The following is a 10,918-nucleotide window of genomic DNA, read 5'->3' as shown; positions in this document are numbered from 1 at the left end:
GCAACAACATATTCCAAGGTTTATGTAAAGTTACTGTGAGGCTTCAGCTAGTTCAGGGTTGGTCTGAGGCCCTATCCACACTATGTTTTAGTTTTAAAGCAAAGACATTTTGTTACGTTTGAAACTCCCGTCCAGACTAAAGGCTCGTGCAGACTACACGACTTTCAGCGTCAGCCGATGGCCGTGCTGTTCACACTGCACAACTTGCCGTCTTGTGACGGGAGTCTTGAAGTCGTTCATACTACGTGACTGATCGGTGACAGGGAGTCACGAGCTGACAGCGGCTGTGTCACCCCTCGCTGGTCTCCAAACCACCTTTTGTCAAGAAAACAACGGGAATGATGTTTGTTATTATAAAGATACCAATTATAAAGACAAAGAATATTGGTGAAAGAATGGATTAGCACATGCAGGTAGCAGGGATTGTCTGAGCTACAGAGTGAGCTGGAGGTGAGTAAAAAGTATTTTGCGGTGAAAAAGTAGGTGCCTGCTCTCATTGGCTGGATGTGGATGTCGAGTTGGCTGACTTCTCCAGATATTTGGCATGCTATATCTGGCAGACGTCGGCAATGTGTCAGAAATGTGTCGGGGAGCTGTTTTAATGCGTCGTTGTGTAGTTCACTCATAACGACTGGCGACCGCCGATCAACCACTGATTTACTCCTGATCACAGCCTGACGGACGCCGAGCGGCAAATCGAGCTGAAAGTCGTGTAGTGTGAACAAGGCTTAATACGGCGAATCTGAAGACCTATGATCTCTTAATATTCAGTATGAACAGGAGAAATGATGAGCAAGCCAAATAGTTTATAAAAAAAAAGCCAAATAGTTTCAATGTTAATATGGGCTCATAACTATTGTTTTAAGGTAAACTTGGAGAAAGGTAACCTTTAAAACAATATCATGCTACTCCCACCTTTGTGGAAGAGATACAACAGTCATTATTTGCAAGGAGTTCGCAGGAAAACAAAAGCATAGGAAATTTTAAATAATTGAATGAACCCTTCAGTGGTGCTGTTTTTTTCTGGTGAGAAGTCTAAGCATCACTTTTTTGAATCGTAAAGCATGTTTTCTTTATGAATCCACGGGTCTTATACATTGGAATCTGCCCCAATAAAGAACCATGTCTTGATTCCAAGTCCTACTCATAGCTGTCACTACACCTCGATTTTTACATGTCCTAATCTTTTGATCAAGTATTGTCATTTATCAAAATGAGTTTTAGCCATAATGGAAGAACAATTATAACCTGTAACAATGTGTGTGCACTATAGTCACCACCTGGGTGTGTGTGATATGTCATAATGTGTTATGTTAGTCACTGCCCCTCTGACAACTCATGTCAATAGGTGGGTGATACAGCTGTCATCATATTGTGGTGTGAATTAGCTTGGCTTGACTGTGTGAGTCTGTATATTTGTGGTGTGTGTGTGTGTCTGCAGTCCCAGACGGAAGCCCAGAGGACAGATGGTGGGTTCAGACGCAGACTGACACACCGTAACCAAGCGATTACACACTCAATGACTCCCCCTGAAGAGAGTGAGGGGGACGGTGAGGTGGAATGGGGTGGGGGGTGGGGTGGAGAGAAAAAGAAATGGGGAGGAGATGGGGGAGAAAGAAAGGTAAAGAGGGTGGCAATGGATCAATGCATGAGAAGTGTCGGATATCTAAAGAGAAAAGAGGAAAAGGTGGAGGGTGTCAAGTTTTTCATTTGCAAAGGAAAATGTGCAGTTTTTTTAAAAAAAGAAAAGAAATTGAATGATGAAGAGAGACGATGAAGAGTCAGATAAATTGATAAAAAAGTTGAAATGAAAGAGTAGGAAATAGGAGGTGGAGGGGTGAGGGTCCTTGTACCAATAGCAAAGCAGAAGAAGCGATGGGGAGAGAAAGAAAGAGGGAGTAATGGATGGATAGAAAGACAGACGTCTGTAGGGACACCGGATTACATGATAGCCAATTAGAGTGAAGGATGTTGGAAACTCCCCTGATGAAACTGATATGTGATTGGTTCAGGGTTTATTATCCTCACTGAGCTATCGTTGCCTCTTTAGTACACTCAGATGCACATACACAGTAATACATTAGATTTGGTAATCTTAAACTAGTGATTTGTTTGGCGCACGATACTGTGGTATTGTGGATCTGGCTTTACCAACATGATTTATTCCAATTTAGGGGTGTCAGAGCTAATATAACATGCAACACCAGTTTTAAGGTGGATTCTAACCTCTGCCCACAAGTAACACTGTTTACAGCAGCAATCCAGACCAAAAACACCCCCAACACATGCCCACACCACCACCCAAGTCTAGCCCAGCCCAGGTCAGGTCAAGCGGGATCATGGGAAACGATTCCTGTGGCCCTTCTCACCTTTTTCATCTCAGAGCGTCTCAAAAACATCCCAGACATTGTGCTCTCGGTTTCTCTTCCTCTGTCTATACACACACACACACACACACACACACACACACACACACACACACACTTTGAAGTCAAACCTTTCTTTTTTCCCAGCTCTGAAACAACAGTAGCAACAGAGGAAAATGTCATGGTGGTGTTAATGGTAATAAAGGGATCTTCAGTTTTACCACATGTATGTTTAGAGTGTCTTAGTCTTTATTAAAACTAGACTAAAATGTTCATGTCAAAGTGATGGTAAGTGTGATACGTAATGCTTTTATATCTGATGACTTCTACTGATAGAAGTAACATTTCAATCAGATTCAGCTTAGTTCCCAACAAATCTATGCCTACTGGGCTACCATTGTACTGTACCATACGACTGACCACGACAGGCATTTCCCTGGTACTTCTTTATAAGTTTGGGTGGGGGGCAGTAATGGGAGGGCCTTTCCCTCCTTTCATGTCACTGCAGAATCACTGTGAAACTTTAAATCCAGCCCTCTGTGGACCCACTGGAGCAGATATTTTCAGATTGAGGGATTAGGAAGATAACTCTTTTTAATAACGAGTCCTCATCATTTGACTGTCATTCTATTTAATCATTATTAAATGGACTCATTGAATTCCCCTAAAGGGTTTCCCTTCAAACTCAGCTTGGCTTGGCTTGGCTTTTATGCACTTTCACTGACATACACACTAACAAATTCAAATATACAGACACACTGAACTGACCCAGTCTACTTTTATCAAATGTAATTTATCAACTTTCTAACGGGACCAGGACGTGTGATGCAGTTAATTCTCCAAGAAGGATTAGTTGCATGTGTCTCTGGGTGTACAGTATGTGTATGTTGTATTAGAATGAAAAGGGAATGTTCCTTTGGTGCACAAATTTAGATTTATGAAATATGTATTTTATGCCTAAACCTTTAACACATAAAATGTTACATATCAGAAAGCACAAGTGTTTGCCACAGTTGTATTTTTGTATACCACAAGGCTGACATTTTTGGTTTTAAATTGGGTGGATTGTCATTACATTTGCTACACATTTATGTTCCATTCCAGATAAATTGTAATACATTTGGTGATCTCCCACTTTCCATATAGCACCATCATCAGGTAAAAATACTTTGCTTTATGACCAAATACCTGCTAAACTAATGACATTGCGATCCCATTCCCATGCTAACATGCTCAACCACGATGGTAAACATGATCAACATTATACCTGCTTAACATCAGCTTGTTAGCAAATCCTTGTTCGCATACCAACATTAGCAGTAAGCTCAAAGTGCTGTTGTCCTGAAGTACAGCCTCTCAGAGAGTATTTTTTAAACAAGTGCCATAGCTTGAATTTAAGTGCTTTTTAAAGTACATTATTAAATGGCTGTCTGCAAATAATGCAGTCAAAGAGTATATTCTCTTGTCCTCCTTCTCACCTTCCTCAGCTCTCCTCAAATGTTTTTACTTTGTTCAAACCTCTCTCCTCCCATCGTCCCCTGCTCTCCTCATCCTCACCAGTTATCTCTCCTTTCTATCGAAGCCGAAACGGGTCGTTGACGGTTAATAGATTTAGCCACTATACTGGTGGAGAGACAATGAGAGAACCATCAATTTATCTGCCGTTTAACTGCTCCAATCTAACCTCCGTAAACTCACCCGGTGAAACTCATTTTTGTGTTTCCTCGCCAATCTGAAAAGCTATCATCTCACTAATCTTAGGCTTTCAATTCGCCGGGGGGACAGGGGAAGTCAGACCAATCCCGCATCTCGGAGGTGATCTGTTAGCCTGGCGTAAATGTTTATAACACGGGGCAATCTCCAGGGTTTATACGTTGATGCACCTGCACACGTGCACGTCCAGTAATACACACACACTTCCTTTTTTTTCTTCCTGTGTCTCTCTCTCTCGCCCTCTCCGGGGCATTTATAGGGATGTGAAAGCTGTTATTGGGCAGGTCAGTGGAGTGGAACTGTCAGATAATAGGCTAGTTACCGTGGCAGCACATGAATGAGGGATGGAACGGAGGAGGGAGACAGAGGGAATAGAAACGCTCAACTCACTCCTTAATCAGAAGAACTGGAAATCTGGCGAGTTTAGGCTCCCCGCTGAAACAGAGAGGGGGGAGGAGGAAAGTAAGTGAGGGAGCAAAATAGAGGAGGACAGAGGAAATGTGAACGGGCAAGGAGCAGAGATAAAGATACAGAGAAAGCTTATTACCATTCCCAGGGCGCCAGGTGTTTATTTCTCCATTTGTAAACGCTGGCTTCATTACCCAGAGTTCAACAGGAGCAGGCTGAGATGCGACTGCATCAAGGTCAGACTAATCAGACGGCGAATAGGAAGAAAGACAAAAGAGGGTACGCAAATTATGTAATGTATCCTCTATGCTGCTCTTGCCCCTCCATCTTTGCCATTTCCTATCTGTCTCTGGTCCTCCTCACCCCTCCCTGTCCTCCTAACTCAGCCTGCTCCTGCTTCTCCATCTCCCCCGCTCCGTGGTCCACTGGGAGCAGAACTCTTCAGACCCACTTTCTCTGATGGAGACTGACAGTCTTGCTTTGTAGAATGACACTTGTGTGTCTGTGTTTGTATATCCTCAATGGAAGCATTGGGCAGTAATCAGCAAAACCTACTTTTTGCATATACACTTACTTTTGTTGGCCAGAGCCTTAAGGAAATGTTTTCATTGTTTGTATTAATCATAATTGAATCATTATTCATTATTCAATTCATTATTGATCATAGGTCTAAATTTTGAAGTTTGAAACTCATGTGGAAGTGGTATTATTTCAGCTCATGACAAGATGACTTTTTAGGTCAGCAACGCTACAAACATACAATGATCTTATAGAATTTGATGCATTTCTGTAGATAAAATACCCAGCATTATATAAAGTGGGTAAAAATCTTAATGGCTACAGACTGATTTTTCTGCAGACTGCAGACTTTTGTTACTTTAAGTATAATTTAATTAACCTCCCAGCCAATCATGTGGCTTCTGCCCTAATGCTCATGGGAACTTTGTGGCAGGTATTACTTGTTGATTTTCCTGGTAAAATAAGAGGTCACTAGGAAGTACTGTGTGTTAAGCCATCACCTTATATTAGCGCATGAATAACTGCACTTGTGTTTGGAGTCATGTTGTACATTGCATAAGTAAGAACATCTGAATTTTTATAGCCAAACACACAATATAGACAGTCTTAATCGCACATGTTGTTGTTTTTCTTCTCACACAACTGCATGGTTACAAAATTGTGATTTACATATACACAACTGCACGTAACCTTAGTGCAGTTGCTTTTTGGCCCTGGGTTCAAGCAGAATTGTTCTAACCAACCCAAACAAGCTAAACTATACACATAAGCACTCAAATAAACCACTCAAAACATGTTTGGTGTGATTGCACCCTCAAGTATGAATTATGGTTTGGCACGTGAAGGTATCTCCATGCGTGTGGGTGTGCATTAAGATAACTGAGGCTTTTCTTTCTTAGGCTCACATGACTCTACGTAGTATTGTAATAATCACAGATTCTTTTGATGTCCCGGACTTGAGAAAGGCTCTTAACAGGGCTGTTCTCTAAACTGCTAATCTCTCAAAGGTGGTGAAGAGGAGGGAAAGCAGGAGGAAAAAAGAAACGAGTAATGAGGAAGGAAATGGACAAAGAGAGGAGGAGGAGGAGGATGGAGAGCGGTGGTGGACAAGGAGATCAGTGAGGAGGCCAGGCTCGTGGAGAGATGGAGGAAGAGAAGGGCAGAAATGAGAAAATGAATGAGAGGAAAAGTGATAAGAACTCTTGCTTTTGAACTTGAAGAGCTTACTTTGAAATGTCAGGGCTACCCCCCATCCCCCCATCTCCTCCGTCTTCCCTGCCGCACTGCCTCTCCTCAGGAGTCCCTGTTGTGCAGTAGTGTGGATTAAAATAATTAAACAGGCTCTGTTTTAATTAAGACAATAAAGCCGAGAGTCTCTAGGTAAGACCTGAGAGAGATTGAGAGCGAGAGAGAGGGAGGGAGATGATAAAGAAGTCTAACGAGAGAGGCAGGATGATAGGAGGTACAGAGGGAGATAAATTATCTTCAGTACTCATCTACCTTGTCTGTTTCTAGGCATGCGATTGCATTATCACTTGATACTTAAGTATGTTTGCGCTTGTCCTCCATGTACCAAAACCTGTGTGTGTGTGTATGTGTAGGATAGGTGTCAAGGCTGCTTGTTTAATGACTTAGGCCTGTATGTGAGCATGGATGTATAAATGCATTTATATTGCTTTTCCCTCCGCCTTTGAAGCATGCATGTTTGTGTATTCCTGTGTAGTGCATGTGGGTGCGTGTGCATCTTTATTTCGTCTCCTTCTTAGCCTGCTGATGAAATATTTATTTATTTCTGGGAGCGAGGGCGCCGGGTGGCGAGAAACTCAAATGAAATGTCATATCTCATTGTGTCTCCCCGAGAGGAGGGGGGACAGAGGGAATAGAGGAACAGAATTGCTACTGAATTATATACGGAGGATTCAGAGGGGAGTGATTACAGGACGAAGAGGGAGGGGATATGAAGAGTAAGACGGAGAGAGAGACACCGGGGAGGGGGGAGAAACAAGTCATCTCCCATCACTTATTGTTGTGTGTGTCTTGTTGCGTCTGTCACATCGTCAGCCCCGCGGTTCAGATGTTGAACTCCTGTTTGCTGTAGTAGCCATGCTCTCACACATGCTGAAGTGAGCCACAACAGTGTTTTAACATAGCTCATAGCAGAGGGACCAACTACTGCTTATCTAGTAGTAGCTGTTATCAATGCACTGAGAACACACACACACACACACACACACACACACACACACACACACACACACACACACACACACTAGGGCCTTGCCACCAACCCGGAGGAGATTAGAACTTCTTAATCTTCTCTCGTCCCTACTTGTGTTGCACAAACATTAACAAACACACACTCAAACACACTTAGCTGTTTCCTAACAGGAGACATGAGTGACAGCTACGACATGTAACAGACTGCATCACATGGCTGACATAAGGTGTAGGTTGGCTATTTTGTGGTAGCCTTGCTAGCACATCTATTTGTAAGATAACCAGTGAAGAATCACATCATGACAATATGAATAAATCTCTCTACAGCAATGGGGAAAATGCATGGGATGTCTGTCCATCACTTTAACCACTTTAGACCAGACTGAAATCCTGACTACTGGATGGATTGTCTGGAAAATGAAAATGAAAAAATTGAATGAATCCTAATGACTTTGGTGATCCCAACTTCTCTGGTCTCACCATGTGGTTGACATTTGTGGTTTTGAGTGAAACAGCTACTTTATGGATCGCCATGAAATTTGGTTCAGACATTTGTATCCCCTCCAGAGTGAACTGTAATAACTTAATTTGTCAAATACTTTGGTTTATGACCAAAGACCTGCAAAACCATCAGCCTCAGCTGTACTTTGTGTTGTGCCAATTTGCAGAGATGCCAAAGCCTATGATGGTGAACATGGGAAAGTCACACTGCTAACATGGCCGTAGCGTTTTAGTCTCGTTATGTTACAATTCTGTTATCACAGATTTTTGTGAGTTTCTCTTACCCAGAAAGACTGGAAAAGTCAATAATATAAAGATAACGAAGAGAACAAGAATATGTTTTAATAATAAATGCATCAATAGTCAGACACTGGTCTATAAGAAAATATTGTAATAACAGATTGCAAAGGCAATAGTGGATGGCCAACAGTGAACATGCTAGCAGTAGTGTTAGACCATGACCCCCGTCAATGATGTGACCCTAGCCTTGCAGCTCTTTGCAGGCCCTCAAGAGTCTCTGTCCCCATGAGATTTTGTTAACATGACCGTATCCTCTCGCTGAGCCTTTCTCACGACCCTACATGTCTGTGCTGCAGGTGCAAAAACACACTGATAAACAAACAAACAAACTGTGAAAATAAACGCAGCCTAATGACGGGACAGCTGTGCTCCGCTCACCAGGGTTCTCTTCATTAGTTAAATGCTTCTTTACGACTTTCCCTTGAGGAGTTAATGTGTCATGGAGCGAGAGTGAATGAGAGTTAACACCTCAGCATTCAATATGGCAAAGTCTAAGTCAATTCTGCGTTTGTTTTGAAGAAGGCCATGGATATGCACACTTAAACCTGCCCTAAATGGAAGAAAAACATATTTGCATCTTAAAACTGAACATTATTTATTTATTTATTTAATCTTTTTTTCCACATTTATATTCTCATCATATTTTTAAGCTAAAAGACATAAAGAAACGTGCTCAAAATTGGAAGTTATTTCTACAGCAGCAAACGACTAACTGAAAACTGTAAATATTCAGACTCCCAGTTGCACAAGAGCATGACCAAAGAAACCATTTGCAGCAACACACTAAACCCTCAGCTCTGTTCAGAAGCAGGAGAGGGGCTTGATTAGGACAAAGTTGTGCAACAGACCTGATACACTGGGGCAGCCTTTTCTCTATTAATGGTCAAAAAACACTCCACCCTTTAGGACATGAATATTTCAGTCTGGGATCACCAATAAAATACAGGGCTATATTTGGGGCTAAAATGTCAGTCTGAAATGAATTTTGTGGGTAAGAATATTGCTTCGCTGTACTCAGGCCAGAGGCAAGAAATGAGACTGTCACACGTGCAATATTCAATAACAGAATCCCATCATCCTCTGCCGCAAGCCAGCCCTACAACCATGCCTGTCAGCTATTGACACTTCCTGAAGTTTGAAGAAATTATTTGCAGAGAGGTGAAATCTTTAAGTTCTTTTTTGGTGAAGTCAGACTGTACCCTGTTTAGAATATGCATTTGGCACAAAATGTTTATAATAGTGTGCTGCTAAAGTAGCACATATTTTTAGTATTTGTGTTATCAGAGAGCTACTACTAAAGTTACTACTACAGGTGTTTAGCGTCCTTGCCAAATTAATTTCTGATCTAACTAACAATAATGAGAGCAAAAGGAGCAAAACCCATTAAGATGTGGAGGTGCAATAAAGAATAAAGAAATACACACAAAAAGAACAACTTCATTTAATGCTTCATCATATCACACTGAAAAGGCAAGCTCTATGTGCTTTTGTGCTGTGGTTGCCACTGAGATGATCTGAGCAAGTGGTCATCATAGGGACATGGTAATAAAATGTTATTTTAGCAGTTTTGCATTTTCACATTTATTGCACTCCGTCTCTTTGAAAACACCACCTCTTCATCTGAGTTAGAAAGTAGAGACGAGATGAATGTAGGTAATACGTTTGTGGAGCCTTCAAGGTTTGGCCTTTTGCACACCCGTGCACAGTTGGCTATATTGATGTAGCCTGACAATCGGACTGTATTGCCATTTTAGTTTTACTTCAGGATTTCAGTCTGACATTGTGTTCACGCTAACCAAATTCTTGTTGGCAGGGGTTGCTATTTGGATTTGCCCTAACCAATCAGTAGTGTGTGAAGTATCGGTCTCGTCAACATCATTTTCAGTTGTCATGGAGGTTCAGGCAGCTGATGCTAGGAGCAGTTAACTCAACATTTCTCACATTGATCAAAGACGTCAATTTTATGAGTTGTTGTTTCTGTAAGTCAACACTATATGTCATGACTATGGCCAGCTAGCTATGTAGGATGATGACATCCTCATTTTTTATCACACCTGCAATGCTTGGATTAATACATTGTTTCGCTTACCGGGTGACACAGCCTTCAATGGGCACAACAACAGACCTATTAGAATCAATGAATCAATAAAAAATAAAACAAAAGAAACTAAATTTCCTGTCTGTGCTGCATATCGTTTGGAGTCTGTACAAGTCTAAAGACCTTTTGCCATTACACATAAACCACAATACTCGGTGGAGCTTTAAATCTTCACTTCTTATGAATGAGAGGTTATTGTACGTTGCTTCTAGTGATTAACTTCTCCTTGGCATCACCTCAGTTGCACGTGTCTAGCTACTAGAACAACTTTACTCATCTTTTTCTGTGAAATCACTCTCTCAGGTGAATTCTGCATCTGCTGTGAGTGACTGCATTGCATTAAAAGGGGCACAACAACCCTCATTCAAAAAATACCTTTGCTTGGAAGCATGAGAGATTGAAATGTTCAGTCCTACTGTTCAGTGAAACACAGTACAGCGTGTTGTTTTCTGTTTGATGACATATGCTGGTGTCTGTGCTTATCTCATGAATAAAGGGAGGTTAGAAAAATCTATGCAGAAGGCTGGCCTCAGTCTGGTGTGTATGGAAAAGGCTGCAGAGCAAGTAATAGCAGCAGGCATGTGGGAGTGTTTAATGGAGAGTGGAGTAATTTGCGCTTTTTAATGATGATTAGAGGGGGAAATTGGCTCAGATTTACAGTGTCATTCAGCACTGAGACAGAGGAGGGAGAAAATAGAATAAAGGCCTCTAAATTGTCTGATGCTTGTGTGTGTGCATATGTGTGTGTATATGTGTCTGTGCACAGGTGTGAGACAGAGAGAGAGACCCGTAACGT

Source organism: Micropterus dolomieu, linkage group LG04 (assembly GCF_021292245.1).
Source record: "Micropterus dolomieu isolate WLL.071019.BEF.003 ecotype Adirondacks linkage group LG04, ASM2129224v1, whole genome shotgun sequence".
Lineage (NCBI taxonomy): Eukaryota > Metazoa > Chordata > Actinopteri > Centrarchiformes > Centrarchidae > Micropterus > Micropterus dolomieu.
The sequence above is the reverse complement of the archived record's forward strand: the minus strand, read 5'-3'. Positions refer to the sequence as shown.